The following is an 18866-nucleotide window of genomic DNA, read 5'->3' on the forward strand; positions in this document are numbered from 1 at the left end:
TTCTTAAAACATTTGGATGGCCAAATTTAAGAGGAAAAACCCTGCCCGGTGAGAGAAGATAATTGTAAGGGCTTTGTATAGCAGAGAGAAAGTTGAACTTTCCATCATCAATTGTCGAAAGCTCTTTAAATGGAAGGCACAATAATACAAATATAGGTCAGGAGTAGCAATACCTCCATGGGTTTTTATCCTTCAAAATTTCTTTAGGGCTATTCTTGGACTTTTGTTCCCCCAGATAAAACTGGAAAAGGCCCCTTGCACAAGGTCTTTGGGAAATCTAACGGGATAGTATTAAACCAAAAGGTATATTTGGGGAGAATTTACATTTTTAGGAGGTTCGATATACCCAAAAAAAGAGTGAACAAGCACCCCATGATTGCAGCTGTGATTTAACCATCTTTGTAACTTTTTTTTTCGAAGTTGATCTGAGCTATCTTGTAAATGTTATGAACTATTTGAACGCAGAGATGATTTCCTTCTTTGTAAGATCACTCCTAAAATGGGTATTCCATTTCATCAATTTTGTTTTTTGTTGGTTAATCAAATATCCAGACGCCCTCCCATAGCTCTCTAATTCATCCCATATCACAGGGAGTGATTGCTCTAGGTCGCCAGTGAGGATTATAAGATAGTCAGTATATAGTCTGATTTTCTTTTCCCATCTATTGCATTTGAAAGGAATGATGTTCTGACAGGCTCTTAATTTACATGCAAGGGGTTCAATATATATATTGTAAAGAAGAGGAGAGAGGGGACAGCCCTGTAAGGCCCCCTACCTATTTTTATTGATCTTGTGAGATTGCCATTGATGAGTATTTTAGCAGATGGATTTTTATATATGGCTGTAATTGCTGTTAAGAAGTTTTCACTTAAGTTAAGGTGCTGAATCATTTTAAATAAGAAAGGCCAGCTGACTCGATTGAATGCTTTAGCAGCATCGGAGGTCATTACTGCTAGTGGGATCTTATACGTTTGGGCCATGTCTATTGCCCCGATAAGGTCATGCGTTAATTCAGAGCTTCCTCCCTTTCATAAAACCTTTCTGGTCTGGATGTATTAATGGTCCTATTACCTTATCCAGGCGTTTAGTTATAATCTTGGTGTATAATTTATGATCGCTATTTAAAAGGGAAATAAGCTTGTAAGATTCACAGGATCTCTGGTTCTTATTTGGTTTTAGTAAAATAGTTATGGTACCTTCTTCCCATGACACGGGGAGAGCTTCACCCTCTATAAAAACCGAATGAAACAATTGAAAATAAAAGGGGCAAGCTCTTCCTTTAGAACATGGGTACTCACAAACTTTCTCTCGGGGGCCAAATTTACAGTGTAGTTTGTGTCTGAGGGCCGCACCGGTGGGGGCGGTGCCAGTGGGGAATGGGGCGGGGCTAGAGCAACAAAAAAAACTGTGACCATGAGGTTGATCACAGGTCTCTGCAGCGGACACCTTCGTCCACTGAGCCACCAGACCCGGCATACACACCTCTCTCTCTCTATGTCTCCCTACCTCTCTTTCCCCCTCCCTCTCTTTCCCTCTGTCTCTCTGGCTCCCTCTGTCTCACTCACTCTGACTCTCTCACTCCCTCACTCTGACTGTCTCACTCCCTCTCTTCCTCTGTCTCACTCTGACTGTCACACCCTCTCTCTCTCTCTGTCTCCCTCTCTCTATTTCCCTCTCCCTCGCTCTATTTCCCTTTCCCTCACTCTATTTCCCTTTGCCTCACTCTATTTCCCTTTCCCTCACTCTGTCTCCCTCCCTCTCCTTCCCTCTCCCTTGTTCCCTCTGTCTCCCTCTCTCTCCTTCCCTGTCTCCCTCTCTCTCCTTCCCTCTCCCTCACTCTGAGGATTCCCTCTGTCTCCCTCACTCTGAGATCTCCCTCTCTCTCCTTCCCTCTCCTGTATTCCCTCTGTCTCCTTCCCTCTCCCTCACTCTGAGGTCTCCCTCCCTCTACCTCCCTCTGTCACCTCACCCTGCCTCCGCCGCCCACACACCCCCCTCCCGAGCTCCAACAATTTCCACCCCTTTGGCATTTATTTTATTTGCTGATTTTTTTGAAGAATGGCTGCAGCGGAGCTTCGTGTGTATATTTTATTTACCTGAATAGATGGTAAAAAGATACATATATATAATTATGCTGTTAGCCTTCGCTTGGGCAATACCATTAACCGTTCCCCAGGAGCAAAGAGAATGTGTCCCCCCCCCCTTTCCCAGACACACAGTCTCCCAGTGTGAAGTTTTTGAAAAAAACTATAAGGAGCTGTATCCCTGAAAGATGATGGGACCAAGAAAAACCATCAAAGAAGTCCCAATGGCAGTCAGCAAGGAGGAGGCCGCTTCCCAGGACAGTGCAAGCTAAAATATAAAAGGAAACAACAAAATATATCTAAATCCATGGTACTAATATTTTAATGAACATATACAGCTAATTTAGCAATTGTGCACCTTTCCAGGCTTACTTGTAGCAAGCCCCAGGCAGGAATGTGTAGGATGGTTTCTTGAAAATAAAAGTTGCATAAGTCTTCCTTCTGAATATCGTGGAAACCAAATAAATAACGCTGGTAATAAAGTGCAGTACGTACACAAGTTGTTCAGGGAAAAGGAAGGTGTGTGAGCGCTCCTGTGACAGGATTATGAAGGAAGAAGAATGCGTAAACAAAAAATAAGAAACTCGAATGTCCGAGTATATGCGCAAACTTGCGTGTTGAAAATAGTTGAAAAAAGCCTCAAGAATGCTAAACTAAAATCTGGCCTGGACTAGTCCGCAAATCAGAGAGTAATTCAGGAAGGCCCCCCGCTAATCGTTGACGGTTTGCACTGATTAACGGGGATGCATAATCGCTCCCAATGGAGGTACTCGAGCAAAAAAAAAAACCACTGACACGCACTTCCCAAAAGTGTCCTGAAACTGACAAATGCCGAACAGATACGATAACGGAAATCTTCTTGTGTTCCATACACACGCTGGGAGGGAAAGGGGATTGAGGCAGGAGGAATGGGGAAGGCACTTCCAAGGGTAATACTGGATTGATCGCCGAAACAAAATATCCAAAGAAGCAGGCACGAGCAAAGGGGTTTAATGATGAAGTTCACAAAATAAGCTAAATTCCAACATCCAAGATCCACGAAAGCAGAAGCAGGATATCACAGGATACCACAAAAAGGACGGCTGAGCAGAACACGAGAAACGCTGAAAGGCAAGCACCGAGTGACTACAGCTGCTGGTTTAAATCCGCCCTCTCACCTGACCTGCGCATAATCGTATGGGAGAGTGCACAACGCCCCTTTTTTCCCTACTCTTTCTGGGAGATGTAGTGTACCTACGCTGCATACAGCCCGACTCCTGACATATGTACCTTTGTGATTATTTGTTATTAATGAAGACAATGGAAAATGGAAATGTGACAGCTTCCAGGCGCGCACTAACACAGCGCCACCCGAGCACATCACAGGTCTTTAAAAGACCATTGGCATGTTAATGAGGCTTTGTTCACTTCTCGGCACCCCTGCAGCCCCACTCTGACTATGGCAGTCGATAATCGCCCGGCCCCCACAGAGCAGCAGAGTCTCTGAGTCGAGCTCTGGTTGCAGACACCCTTTAAAAAAAAAAACTCGGGTACGATGTCAGCAAGGTCCGCGGGCCGCCAGGGAAGGCTTGCTGGGCCGCCAGCGGCCCGCGGGCCGTACTATGAGTACCCCTGCTTTAGAATAACAGAAATCTAATTTGGTATAGAGTCCGGGCCGGCAGGTTTCCCCTCTTTTAAAGTGCTGATAGTTTGAACGACCTCCTCCAGAGTTGTGAGACGGTTTAGTTGACTAAAAAGGTATCTTTTTTCATAGCTTTGAAGAAGATGGAGATATAACTCGGAGAGAAAGTCATCCATACAGTCTTCATCTAAAACGGTCTCTTCTGCATAAAGATTTTGAAAAAATTGGACAAAGGCCTCCTCGATCCCAGACTCATCCGCAATTATATTCCCGACGTTTGAGCATCGGAGATCCTTTGTCCAATTTCTAGACTGATCAGCTTTGGTTTTCCACGCAAGGAGTCTGCCGCACACCTCCACATATCCGGGATGAGAGAGCCTGCTGGCTTCCATTTTCCTTTAATTATTACTTCTAGATAGTCTGCAAGCTTGTGTTTCGCAGCCGTTAAATTTCATATAGTATTTGGATTCCCCAAAGCTTTTTCTAATTCCTTTTGATAGGTATGTACATGTGCTTCTATCTTTCAAATTTCCTCCCTCACTCTTTGTTTGGGCTATGGAAAGAGTTGTTAAATACCTCTCAGAAATGCCTTCTACGAGTCCCATACCACATCAAGTGAAGCTGAGTTGAGGTTAAACTCCAAAAATGATTTGGTTGCTATTTTTTTCCCCCAATTACTGTAGTTTCTAAAAGTATTGTACGAATTATAGTCCACCTACGAGAGGGCGGATCCTTGGCCGTAGCAATTTCTAGGACCACCGCCGAGTGGTCAGACAGATGTTCCGGGACATGTCTAACCTTAATGGTATTTTTACATGTAGCAACATCGACCAGAAAAATCAATTCTGGAACGGTGACCGCACTTCTTATTATGGAAGGTAAAGTTCTCTCCAGTTGTCCTTGTCTTGTAACTCCTCTCTCTCTCCAAATATCTAAAACGCCCTATATCTGACATCAACTGCCTCAAGGCAACTCTTATTTTGCGTTTTTACCACTGCTCTACTTGAGGTTGAGTCTTGGCTGGGATCCAAAACCAGATTAAAATCACTCCCAAACATAATCATTTAGATTTGTTAACTGAAGGAGTACAGTATATATTGAAGCCGGGTCATCTAAGTTTGGTCCATAATACCATACAAATGTCAGCCAAGAAACATTGGTTTTGGCCCTGGCGATTGCCCACCTACCTATGGGGTTGACCGTGCAATCCCCAAGCATACCTTGGTCTGTTTTTTAAACAAAATAGCAACCCCTTTTATTGTACACGTTTGCATTGTACAAATAGTGTTCTAGATGCAATTTGTGAATGAAGAACACATTGCTATCGGAGAGTCTTAAGTATTCTAGGAGTTTTCTTCTAGAGGAAACCCTAAGACCGTTTACATTCATGACATAATTTTCATACTTTTTGCTTTTTCTATTCTACATGCATCTATCCTAGTAGACAAAAGTATTAAAAGAGTACATTTTAAGTATGCTGCTTACATTTAAAGAGAAAATCAGTCTTATCCAGACCGATTTGAATTATAAATTATAAATTTGACTGTTTATAAATGAGGACCATTTTTTTCTTTCTTCCCACCCGTGTAATAACAAAAAATCTTTACATTTTGAATTTCATTTGTGACCCTACCCCCTGGGGAACCCTCCCTTGATGCTACAGGTATACCTAGAGTACCTCTAAATGTGGGCTCTGTCTCTAACCTGGCAGAGCTTTAGCATTTCTCATTTGGATGTGCTTTTTATCTGGGCAATCAGAGCATTAACCTCTGCGGGAACCTCGAAATTGAAAATTTTGTTGTTCAACATCACCTTTAGAGAAGTGGGAAATTGTAGGTTTGCTGTAGCACCCAAACTACTTTGTTCTTGTATGGATTTCCCTAACTCCCACTGTTTGTCTGTGTGATACGCGAAATGTCTGATCTGACACAAAATGACCAGTCCCCTTTGTTATACACTCCTACATTTAGACCCCCAGTAAGGATCTTTTCCTTTAATGCAGAAGTTTAAAAATTAACTAGTATCCTTCTCTGATTTCGTTTTTCCCCCCAGGTCTTTTGGAATATTGGTTGCGATGTACTCTATGTATGTCATCCTCTAGGATCTGTCTGTCAGAATGCAGCTCTCTAAGAAGATAAATAATGAAGGACCTTATATCGCCTCCCTCCATCTCTTCTGGTATATTCAAGAACCTGATGTTATTTCTTCTTGCGTTGTTTTCTAACCTTTCTAGTTTCTTTCTCAGAACTTTGTCGCTATCCTTTAATCTCAAAATTGCTGATGCGTTTTTTATCTACTTCATTCGTGAGATCTCCCAGGGCTGTTTCCATAACCCCTACTCTTTCCGTTATATCATTAATTTTTGTTTCTAACGTTTTACAGACTGCTTGAATAGGAGTGGCCTCAAGAACTTGAGAAGTGGCCTTAAGACCTGGATGTTTTTCGGGGGGAAATAGCGGGCCACTAGCTAGAAGCGTCTGCGGGCTCTCGCTCTACCACAGCAGAATACTCGCAAATGTATGATAAATGGATGTGAAAACAAAGCGGAATTAAAAAGCGGCGTCAGGACAGTCTTTAGCGTTTTTTTTGCTTCCTTTTTCCCCCGGATGTTTTCTTTATTTTTCCGGAGGTATTTCTCTCTGTATTTGTTGTGGAGATTCAGAGAGTGACGGTGGCGACAGGAGGGGAGGAGACGCCATAGAGGAGCTGCTGGGCGGAAGTGGCAGCAAGGACTGCGCGTGGCAGGCGCACCGCTGCTAGGTTCGGCTTCCGGGGCTGCGGGGGTCTAGTGGCTGACTTTGTGCCTCCCTGTCCACGAGCTCTGTCGATTCCTGGGGTTCCACAGTGGATTCTTTCAAAAACAGGGGTCGAGGTACAATCGTGTTAAAGAACTGGCTGGTATCAAAGTCGCAAATCTGTGTATTGGGAGAACGCTGGATTTTGTTTATGGCACTCACCAATGACCCCGGTAAGAAGGTGAATGGAGCCTAAATTAAACGTGGAACTGGGCACTATAAGTAAGGAACAGCAAACCTGTGGAGGTTCTGGTGAAACTTACATGGGGCAAATAGGTTAAACAGTAGCTGTCACAAACTTTGGCGATTCCTGGATATTACCTTCTTTTCTAACTCCTGGCTGAAGCTGCCCCTGGACCGAGAACTCTGGTGTGGTGACAGGTCTGACGGGACGGGACTGCGAGGACCAGCAGCCCTGTAACTCCGTGCAGCTGTGTGCCTCTTCCCGCCCCCTGCCTGATTGCTCCGAACACCACTTTACTACTCGCGGCGCTCGCTTCGCGAGTGCCGCTTGCAGTAGCTGTCACAAACTTTGGCGATTCCTGGATATTACCTTCTTTTCTAACTCCTGGCTGAAGCTGCCCCTGGACCCAGAACTCTGGTGTGGTGAGAGGTCTGACGGGACGGGACTGTGAGGACCAGCAGCCCCGTAACTCCGTGCAGCTGTGTGCCTCTTCCCGCCCCCTGCCTGATTGCTCCTAACACTACTTTACTACTCGCGGGGCGCCCACTTCGCGGGTACTGCTCGCAGTAGCTGTCACAAACTTTGGCGATTCCTGGATATTACCTTCTTTTCTAACTCCTGGCTGAAGCTGCCCCTGGACCCAGAACTCTGGTGTGGTGAGAGGTCTGACGGGACGGGACTGCTAAGACCAGCAGCCCCGTAACTCCGTGCCGCTGTATGCCTCTTCCCGCCCCCTGCCTGATTGCTCTGAACACTACTTTACTACTCGCGGCGCCCGCTTCGCGGGTGCCGCTTGCAGTAGCTGTCACAAACTTTGGCGATTCCTGGATATTACCTTCTTTTCTAACTCCTGGCTGAAGCTGCCCCTGGACCCAGAACTCGGGTGTGGTGAGAGGTCTGACGGGACGGGACTGCGAGGACCAGCAGCCCCGTAACTCCGTGCAGCTGTGTGCCTCTTCCCGCCCCCTGCCTGATTGCTCCTAACACTACTTTACTACTCGCGGGGCGCCCACTTCGCGGTTACTGCTCGCAGTAGCTGTCACAAACTTTGGCGATTCCTGGATATTACCTTCTTTTCTAACTCCTGGCTGAAGCTGCCCCTGTACCCAGAACTCGGGTGTGGTGAGAGGTCTGACGGGACGGGACTGCGCGGACCAGCAGCCCCGTAACTCCATGCAGCGGTGTGCCTCTTCCCGCCCTCTACCTGATTGTATATAATTAACCTGGGCTTACACTGCGCGGAATGCGCACGGGCACGTGCCGGTAGAAGCCCGGGACAAGGGCGGGACCGTCTGAGGCCGTTCGTCATTAACCGAAAAAAGACTATCTCTAGAACCGGTGTTTACTAATCGATCATCATTGGGCACCATCAGGACTGCCGTAACACCAGAACAGCCCTTTTCCCACCCAGCCATTGGTGATCCCAGTTCGAGAAATAGCTTAGAACCGGCTGGGTCTGAAGGGTCTGTTGTCTGTTCCTCGGTGAACACAACTGATGATAGTGTATTATCTTCAGGAAGTAGGCTTGTAGAATTGAATCCGTCTAATACTACTCCCCTTACTACCATTCATGTACCCACTGAGCTTATACCCAAGAAGGGCACCAAAGCCCAACAGACAAGTGGCAAAAGAAAACGTGGGGGAGATTCCCAAAAGGGAAGATTTGCAAAAGCTACCAAAATCACCAGGCCAATCCACCCCCCACCTTCCGCTGAGCATAATAACATCTCCACCACTGACCAAAATATTGGGAATACCCAGAAACCACCACGCTTATCATTGGCTAAACATACCCCTGAGGGTCTTTTGGAACAATTGGAGCAGTTAGTAAAATCTTTGATGCTACCCCTACTAGAAAGAATAAAACTAATAAATGAGAACGTGGGTAAGTTAGAAAGAGTTGTAACAGCAAACTCAAGGATATTGGAAAAAGCTGTAGAGAGCATACAGGGTTTCGGCCGCCAAGCTTATCCAATGGAGGCCCCGGGTCCAAAGAGTCTTATTATCGCTGTAAGCAGCTCGAATAAACAACAAAACCCTCCCGGTACTGAGAGCTGCACAGAATCAAGAAAGATAACCCAACATAATAGAGAGGGTGTAGAAGTAACCGGTAGGGTCGCTGGCAAACAGCTAGTAATTTCTGAACAGGCTGGGGAGACACCTAATAAAGGGAAAGATGTATTCGGTAAAGAGGGTGGAAAAAAGCAGCTCCCCTGTATTGATCTACCCACAGAGTCTGTTCCCTACACGGTAATATTGACAGGTGTTCCCGAGATCTGTGATGACAAATTGGAATCCCATAGAGAGCTGCAAAATAAGGTTATCTATTGGTTAAATAGAAATAGATCGCTTCCATCTTTTACTAATGCAGAGATCCTACATGTAAGAAGGGTGAGCTGGTTGGGTCGTAGAACGAAGGACCTCGAGGGAGACTGCAAAATTGTGAATTTCAGGGACCCTAGGGTGGTAAGGTTTATATGCCATGGGACGGGGACCAGAGGGGAGGGTGGTATTCAAACTCTTGATTTGAACTATTTTTATGCACGTCCTTCTCCCAGTTTGATAACTACCGCACTGAACTGGCGAGAGAAGCAGTTCAGCAGACAAAACTCTGAATGTTGGCAAGAGTTCCGCCCGCCCCCGTCCCCCCGCCTGTCTAACCGTTATGAGATATTCTCCGGATTGGAGGGGGTGGGCTGACTGGGGCATGATTCCAACTGTTTCATCTTGGGTCGGCACCTGGTAAATGAAAATGCAAAAAATGCAAGCTTGGTAAGGGTAACAACCAGAGGTAGTATCAGCAGGGAGGACGGAGCTGGATTAGGATTGGAGACCCTTAATAGAGTTTCCCCTATGGCCACTGTTGGCATAGGTGTTTCCCCTGGGCTTGATACATCGGATCATTCCCCTCTGCCTAGCCAGTTCCATAACCATCCTGGGGAACTTCGTGCTGTGGAACCTGCCGGGGGTCGCCCGATGACTGGTTGTGAACCAAATAGGATGGATTTCGAGTCCCCCGAGATTGGGTGGACTAGTCCGGGTGGGGTGACTATTAAGAACTTTCAACTGGTCAAGGTCCCCAACCAGCCTAGCCAAGCAAATTAATCACTTAAGTTAAAACTGGCCTCCTGGAACATCGCAGGATTAAAAAGTAAAACATAGGGATATCCACGGTGGGCGATCTTTGGGACAGGGGGGGGGGGGGTGATGCCCTTCAATAGACTGAGAGAATTGTATGAACTCAGCGAGAGGGAACTCTACAGGTACATCCAGATACGACATGCATTGCTAGCGGCTCTGCCCATAGACACAGACCTGCCCGAGTCTTCCCCGCTGGAAGATCGCCTCCTCACTGAATTTATGGTTGAACGCGCAACATCTCTTACCTACCGCAAATTACTCAACAACTTACCAGACCTAACACTGTCCTTAAAGGCGAAATGGGAGGGGGACACTAGTGAGATGGACGAACATGAATGGAATGGGGCACTGGCATCACCTAAGGAAGTGGGCATCTTTGCAAGACTACGTCTAGTGCAACTGAAAATACTGCACAGGGTATACTATACAAGGACAATGCTACACCGTATTCACAGGATAGAACACCCTTACTGCCTTTGTGGGTGCGGGGAGGAGGGTACGTTCTTTCACACCATATGGGACTGCCCCCGAATTCAGGAATATTGGAGACAGATATTGCGAACAATCTCACAAACACTAGAAATAACACTAATGCCTGAACCGAAGAGGTGCCTACTAAATGTATGGGAACCTACGGATCTCTCTAGACACGGGCAACTCTGGGTTACAGTAGGATTGATGGTGGCAAAACGAGATGTTGCACAACGCTGGGGAGTGGCAGAAGTGCCGAACAAGTCACAATGTTGTTTAAATATGGATAAAGTAATGATGACGGAAAGGGCGGTGTACTCTAGCCGTGCCTGCCCGGGGAAGTAGAATAAAATCTGGACCAAATGGAACATATATAGAGGGGAGATTTGCGACCCCTTGCCGGAGGAAGACCAGGATGAATCAGATGGGGAAGAGGGAGAGGTTTAGCGGAGTGAGCGTTCTGTGAGGGGGGGGGGGAGACCAGGGATTAAGAGAGTGGCCTTTTATTACATTAACACGCAGGATTGACGGGAGGGGAGTACATGGAGCGCCAGTTTAGAGGGATAGATACTTGAACACAAACGTGACCCTCAGGGGCTGTAACGAGACTGGGGGAGAGTCTGACATGAGACACCTGGGTGAGATATTTACAAACGATTAGTGTTGCTCTATTATTGTTCCTAACAGTTACTTTGATTTGTTATTGTTCATAAAAACTGGAAAATCAAAAACCATTAATTTCCGGAAACTGATGCTTGTGCCACACCTCTTTATTGCAGCAACTGTAATGCAGTTTATATTATTGAATAATCTACCAGAGACTTTATGGTGCTGTATTGTGATTAACACCATGCTATAGCGGCCAGCCCGTTGGGTTGTAGGCATTCCGCAGTGTAATTGAATGACGCAATAAAGGTTTTTGAAAAAGAAAGAAAAAAAAAGTAAAACATCCATAGCTGAGTGGTCTGAACTGTTGGGGGAACGTGATATCTTGATTTTCCAGGAGACGTGGGCCGTGGATCCTATCCACCGCCCAGGGTATTTAAACTTTTACAAAACGGCTGTAAGAGGGGGAAAAAGGTAGACCATCTGGGGGCCTAACAATTTGGGTTAGACAGTCAATTAACTATAGATCCTTTGAAAGCACTGCAGATAGCCCGGACATCCTTGTTATAAACTTGCAACGGCCCTGCCAGCAAGACATCCTTATTGTAAATGTGTACATTAGAGGCCAGTCTGGAGGGCGTGGTTCTACAACCTTCCTGGCCTTGGACACCTTTTTTGACACTGTACGGTCTGATTGCTACACGATAATAGCCGGGGATTTTAATTGTTCGTTTGCACCTTTAAATCATGATGGGGAAAATCTCTTGGCTGAGGAGGATGTTCAATGGAATATTCCTCCTCTTGATCTAAAGCCAATCAAGAAGTGGACAGAAGCGGCCCTGCAGTGGATGGGCTTTTGCCTGGAACGTGGCTTCAGGGCAGCAAACGGGAGCTCAGCCTCTGATAAAATGGGTAGGCCAACTTTCGACAATGGTATATATACAAGTCGAATAGATTATATCCTCATCAAGATCGAGTATTGGTCCATTCTTGATGATGATATGATTCTTGATCGCCCAGAGCGATCACAACCCGCTTATATTGAGCCTCCAATTAAATGGAGGCCCTAAAAGTACTTCTCAAACTGAGATAGTCACGCCGGATGCCCTGCTTACTAATGACCTGTGCAGGGTACGTTGGGCTAGGATCATAGAAGACCCTGTGGTTCTGGAAAAGATCAGCTTGGAGGTATCACGGTCTTTGGATGTTTTGCGATCGCTCCCAACTCAGGAAGATATAGACGGAAAAACAACCACCCTACACGAATCACTATTTTTGAGGATTAAATCCCATTTTTCTAAACGTAGCAAACCCCTAAAGCCCTCTTCCCAAGCACCTTGCAAATCATGGTATAACAAATCATGCCGAGAATCCTATGGCCTACTGGCATCCGCGATAAGGTCGAAAAATATGTCTGACATTAGGAAGGCCAGGTTAAATTATTGTTACGTCCAAAACCATGCTAAAAAAGATTGGGACGAGCAACATTGGCTGGAGCTCTTAGAAGCTAGCAAGATGAAAAATCAGACACAGTTCTGGCACATAGTTAAGTGGGGAAACACCCTCCATCCTCAAGTCCCTGGTAGCCATGTGTCCTCTGAGGATTGGGTTGGGTACTTCGAGTCCCAGTTTCAGGGGCTGGAATTGGAAAAAGATTGCCCTCTTAACGTCATATGTCCCCAGCCTACTCGACAAGCTTTAACGTTTAACTGTAAAGACGTTGAGGATGCCCTAAGAAAGGTTTCCTGTGGAAAAGCCCCGGGACTGGATTGTATTCCAGCAGATCTCTTCAAATATGACCCAAAAAATTGGGTGCCCTACATTGCTTTTCTTGGAAATGCTATTGCGAAGGGGCATGTATTCCGGATTCCTGGCGAGAAGCCGAGATCCTGCCAATACACAAAAAGGGGGATCGCTCGATTCCGGGGAATTATCGCCCAATCAGTTTGACTCTATCCAGAAAATTGTTACTTGGATGGTCCTAGCAAAAATACAGAGCTGGATAGAACTTGAGTATGTACTGTCCCCCTTACAGGCAGGGTTTAGAACATGCATAAGTACCATTGAATAGGTCTTCAGGTTTATACTGATTTATTGGAGAGTTGTTAGCTTGGGAGGTGGTACTATTTATGCCGCATTTGTTGACATTAAGTCAGCATTCGACTTAGTTCCCAGGGCCAAGTTATTGGGGGCTCCAAGTAGTATGGGGATGCCCCAGGAGCTCTTGGATATAGTGGTCAAGTTACACGAAAAAAACTTTGCACAGGTTCGCTGGGGAAAGCAAGGGCAGGTCACTAAAAGATTTGCAGTGTCCCGGGGTGTAAGACAAGGGTGCGTACTAGCACCAACCTTGTTTTTGTTGTTCATCAACAGGGTTGTGCAGTACTTTTCAGCTTTTCCAACTGATGCTCCCTCTTTGGGTGGCATCAAGTTTCCGCTACTTATGTTTGCGGACGACACCCTAATACTCTCAAAAACCCAGAAGGGTTTGCAGGTGGCCCTAAATAAGTTTGAGGAATTTTGCCGAGATAACGATTTACAGGTCAATGTAGCAAAAACTAAATGTATGATTCTTACAAAAAACAGACCTGTAGTTGGCCATGTTAAAATGAACGGCTCACAGCTTGAGCAGACACATGTCATGACCTACCTTGGGGTTGTTCTTGAGAGTAAGCTAAGTTGGAAGCCGCAGGTTGATACTCTTTCCCTTAAGTTTGCCCAGCTATCGGGGTGTCTAGTTAAGGAACAGAGGTCTTCATTAACAAAAAGGATAGGCCCTGTCCTAAAGATCTACAATACCAGGATAAGTTCAGCGATCCTGTACGGCGCGGACTAATGGGATTTTGCGGATCTCACACAGATAGTTAGGGTTCAAAATAAATTCTTAAGAAACATAACAGGTCTTCCTCGCTCTAGCCCCCTGAAGCCATTACTAATGGACCTAGGATGCCACTCTATAGACGATGTGGCACGTTTTAAACCGGTGGCTTTATGGAGGAGGATCTGGACTACTCCTGAACTGGCATTGTTTGCCAAGGCTATCTTGGATGTTAGATCCATTGTGGGTTCGGGCAATATTCTATGGTTTAAAAAAGTGAGAATGCTTCTAGAGAATATGGGACTGAGTAATCTGTGGATCGATCCTGCCAACAACCCTTTTTCATCGAAAAAACCCTTTAACCGCATCGCCGCTAGCGGTTTTCCAGCTGTGTGCGGCGTTTAAAAAAAAAGCTGCGTTACATGGCGAGCTGAACTCGTCATGAGCATGAGAGCTGCGCAACTCATGACGAGCTCAGCTCGTCATGAGCGCGGAAGGGGTTAAAGACCTCTATTGGCTATCAGTCCGGCAAAAATACATTGCATCGATAAATACCACTTCCCTGTCAGGAATGTTCCTTGGGCATAAACTTGATCCATCCTTTGAAGATTTTTGGGACACTATCACTAGGTCTAGTGATAGGAGGTTATACCATCAGTTTAGGATCGGCTCCCTTCCAATAAGAACATTTACAAGAAACTGGAAGGGACAGGAGGATGAAATCTGCAGGTGGTGCACTGCCCAAAAGGAACCAATTGGCATATATTTTTTGTATGCCCTGCTTATTTAGCCCCCCGAACAAAATGGCGAAAACCCATCTGCCAAAACATCGGCACACCGGTGGGGCTAGAGGCCTTAAGGATTCTTAGGACTGATACAAGGGAACCTCTGGTAATTGCGGTAGCAAAATTCCTGGGTTGGATGTGGATTATTAGGGCTAAACATCAAACCTCGGTTGGTCCAGTACAGTCTAGCATGGATTTGTTTATCTCTTCTTGGGATTTTACAATATTTTATATACCGCACTGAGATGTAATATTTTAGGCTGTAGCTCCTTTTACTGTTGGTGTAAATTGCTTTCATGTGTTGATATCGCACTAATTTAATGCTTTTTTAAACTTTTTGTGTGTTTTACAATGGTTTTTATTTTTATGTTTGGGTCTTTTATGATGAAATATTCGAAATAAAGACGTATGAACTGAAATAGGTTAAACAGATGTACCCTTAGAAGCAGGGATATCTGGGGCAAAAATCGGTCCCACCCTGATGCTCTTAACCAAAAATCTGCCCTACCCATGGTGCACATTAACCCCCAAGAAACCTCAAGAGTCCCATACAATAAAAGGACCTGGACAGAGAAGACCCCCTCAAACAAGGGAGAAAAAAAAGCAAACTAAAACAAAATCAGCCAATATTCGAGTCACCCCATCACTGCAATCGTATCTAAAGGTCCAAGCCCAAAACTCTCGATTTACGCAATCCAACTCCTGCAGTATAACCAGCAAAGTTCTGAATATACTCCTGGGGTAATCTCAAGTAACGGCAGTGATTTGGTACAACAGATTTCTTTAGAATCACCTAAAATTACAAATACCAGGAGAACAGGAATAGACATGGAAACAGTGCTTCTTGAAAATAGATTCGCTCCCCTGGTAATCTCGGCTAAAAGCGACAATACTGTAAGTGTTAGCCAAATTCCATGTCAGAGACCCAAGGCAACCAATTTAGTCGACCGAGATGTGAGCAATGGTAGGAGCTAAATACATCTAATATAGTCCACAACCCAGAGGCACAGTCCTCCACAGAGGGATTTCTAGTTACCCTACTCGCGGAAATCAGAGAAAAATTTGCAGTTTCAGAAAGTAACCAAACGAAAGGTATATTACTATTGTAAAAACACTTAAAAAATCCTTGGCTAATATTCATGTAACACCCAAAGATCATTGACAACAAACGAAAATAAATTGTTAAATAAAGTTTTCATCATTCTCTTTAAGCCCTACAAAATATAGGTATGTGAAAACCTTTTCTTCTTACTCCTGCCTTTAAAAAGACCAAACCTTTTCGGAACTTGTCTAAGACCGTGCCATTGCCAAAACCACATTTTTGCCTTCCCTCCCATTCCAACTTGCATAAAAATGATGAGGAAATTAGTTGGATACCAAGGCAAACTATATATATTTGATGCTGTCCCAAAATTTGGCTTTCTAAATACTGCTTACCAAATTCACACGAATGTTATTGATGTGAAAAGTTGTATGCGTATTTGTAAAGTTAATACACAGTACAAATGTAACTGACAAAACCAAAGTGCATATATGCATATTATGGCAAACATTTCTGTTTCGTTTCTTTGGATTCTGCAAAGGTATTATTTTCTTTATTTACCATTGGAAGTCTTCCTGCCTCTTCAACAGCTTCTGCAAGAAGATTTCTGCACCAACAGTGCAGCTTTAAAGCCCTCTTCCTTTCTACTTTTCCTCCATCGTACTGGTTGCATAGAATGCCTCTCTAGGTTTCCTCCCCTCAGTCGTTCAATTTCATGCAGGCTCTTGCTTATGTGTGCTAAACATGCTCTTGATGAGCATCTGACTGTAGTGTATCTTTGAGAAAAACTTTCTTTGCAGCTCTCCATACTTGTCCAATTACGTTTATCTTTTCCTACCCTTTTTCTGTGGGTCTCAATGCCTCGTAGTGATCGAGCTAGATTTTTGCATTTGGAACCTCCTATTTTGTAGTGATGTTTGGTAAAGGAGGGGTGACCAGCATATTTACCACATTGTATACGTTCTATTTTTGTTGATTTGGTACCCTGATAGTGCAATAAATGTGTGACACTTTGTCTTTGAATTACAAAATGTAGCTTACTTTTCAGTATGTTGTGTATTGTTGATCCTCACTTGATGGACAAAATACCTTTGTGTAAGAAGTCTGTGTTACAGCTGATCTAAACAGTGCTCTCACACCCCTGTTTCATCGTACACCGGTATCATCCAATGTCCAGTCTGCTTTACACTGTAAATCTCTTGTAGCAGAAACTCCTTACTTCACATACACAATATGTTGAAAGGGAAAACCAGTTAATGACGTTCAAGCCTCATTTATGGCAAGATTTCATGTTTGTCATTTCCTTGGATGTTCTGCGGTGAAAAACTAATGGGAGCTGCTGATGTACTAATACTCTTAATTTTGTCAGCAGAATCTAACACCATTATCTACCCCATTCTTTGTGATCAATTGCGGAAGCTGCCCATCAGTTTGAAGGCGCGCAAGCGTAACCATCCTCTGTGATGTGTGTTGTTACAAAAACAAAGTTGTCATTTTCTCTCATCCTGTATTATGTAGTTTGTATATGCTGCTGATAAACACGTGATTTTTCTGTTGTTGATGAGAAACAGCATTTGTCGCCTAGCAAGTTGCAGCTAGTATAGCTTTTATTTCATATGGATGAAAGTCAGCTGGTGTAAGCTCGACAATGGAAACAGCCTTGGATGGTTGAAGGACCTATACCCCTACAATATTGAGTGCGTTATTATCTTCAATCCATTCCTTATCTGATGAGTGAAGAATGTAGGATATGTCTTATATGCATGTGTCTTTATATTGCTTTGCCATTAAATGCTAATTAAAAACGATACCTCCTTGGAATCAGTTTGCCAAGGTTTCGTTTTCAGAGACTCTTATGTCTGTATCTTTTTATAATTCTATTGAATTTGCGTTGCTCATCCAATCAATGTTGTTATTCTTATTTTTTTAAGCCTTTTGACCTAGTCAAAATTGAAGAAAAGCAACATTAATTCAACAGCGCTAGAAAGATTAAATACATCATCCGTATCAGATATATACTTTTTAGGTCTGGCCAGAGAATGCTAGCAGTTTAAAAAAATATTATACAGAGAAGTATAAAAAAAAACAGCCCTGCTCTTCCATTTGTTGATTACACCTGTCAGACATTGAAGTTTTCCTCTTCAGCTGCACTTGGCCAAAAAATTACATGTGACAGTATGCCAACAACCGTCGCAACCACTTAATGATCTCCTTTTTAAGAGCTCTATCTACTTATGGATTCCCTTCTTCTAAGTACCTCTTTTACTTCATGTGCACCCTATGTATCTAAGGGTATGCCTAGACTTGGGTCCCTTGCTCGCAGCACCACTGGATTCAAGCTGTCCTGGCTGATGAGAAGTATTGCCTTGAAACCGGTCCCATGATGCTCATTTCCGGTCCAGGAAGTACCAGGCCTGGCAGTTCCGACTGGACTGTTCCATCGGGAGCAGTCTCTAGACTGATTTGCCTATGGATGGGTCCAAACTGGGGTGATGTGGCGAGGAAAATAACGATGGATTAAACCCAGATCTGTGACTGGGGGTGAATGTTTGAAAAGTATCAACACTTCGTCCATTTCATTTTGTGAGGTTGTTAATTAATTCTAGACCACATTTCTAACAAAGTCTTCCCATGCTTTGGCTTGTTCATGTTGCAAATGTGGGAGAGACCTATGGCCAGGGGAACGATTTGTGACACTGTTAATGTTTGTTTGGAATCATGTGAAGGCTTAGAGGTAATAGCGGGGTGTTGCTATAGCTGATGTCTTTTAAAAGAATCTCCGTAAGTAAAAAAAAATAAGATCTCAAAACAGCACATCAGAAGAGCAGAATAGCACCACCAATAAAAACCTGTGCTACAATAGGTCACATCACCACTAGAGAACTGCACACCAAAGCATAACCATGACACAAAGATAACACATGACTACACACACCCTGTGTAGCCAATAAATAGTTATCATATTGCGTATCCGTAGTGTAATAGATATGTTTTATTTTATTGTGGTGGTGGTGTGCCTGAACACTAGTTTTCTAGTTAAACCTCTACAAACACTTGCGTGACCTAAAATTGCCTCCATGAAACCACTCTCATGATTCAGAGCTGCACCTTTGCACCAAACTGTATACAGTGCAGCTATAGTGGATGGTAATCTTCTAAAATGGTGAACAGAGTTCTTTGATGATGAGAAGGGCCATTGGTCACGACTGAACAGTATTAGAGCCTCGTCTAAGAAATGTTTTACTGACCTGTTACTAACAGCTGCTGTCCCCACTCAACCAGAAGACGGATGCAGTTAGCTGCTGTTTTTAAATGGAG

General features: G+C 44.3%; 1 protein-coding gene across 1 annotated transcript in view; it reads left to right on the forward strand.

Moving 5' to 3' along the window:
• Positions 1-18866, forward strand: part of POLR1F (RNA polymerase I subunit F) — a 39381-nt gene that overhangs the window by 12318 nt on the left and 8197 nt on the right. The gene's annotated exons all lie outside the window — the stretch shown is intronic.

Source organism: Lissotriton helveticus, chromosome 10 (genome assembly GCF_964261635.1).
Source record: "Lissotriton helveticus chromosome 10, aLisHel1.1, whole genome shotgun sequence".
NCBI lineage: Eukaryota > Metazoa > Chordata > Amphibia > Caudata > Salamandridae > Lissotriton > Lissotriton helveticus.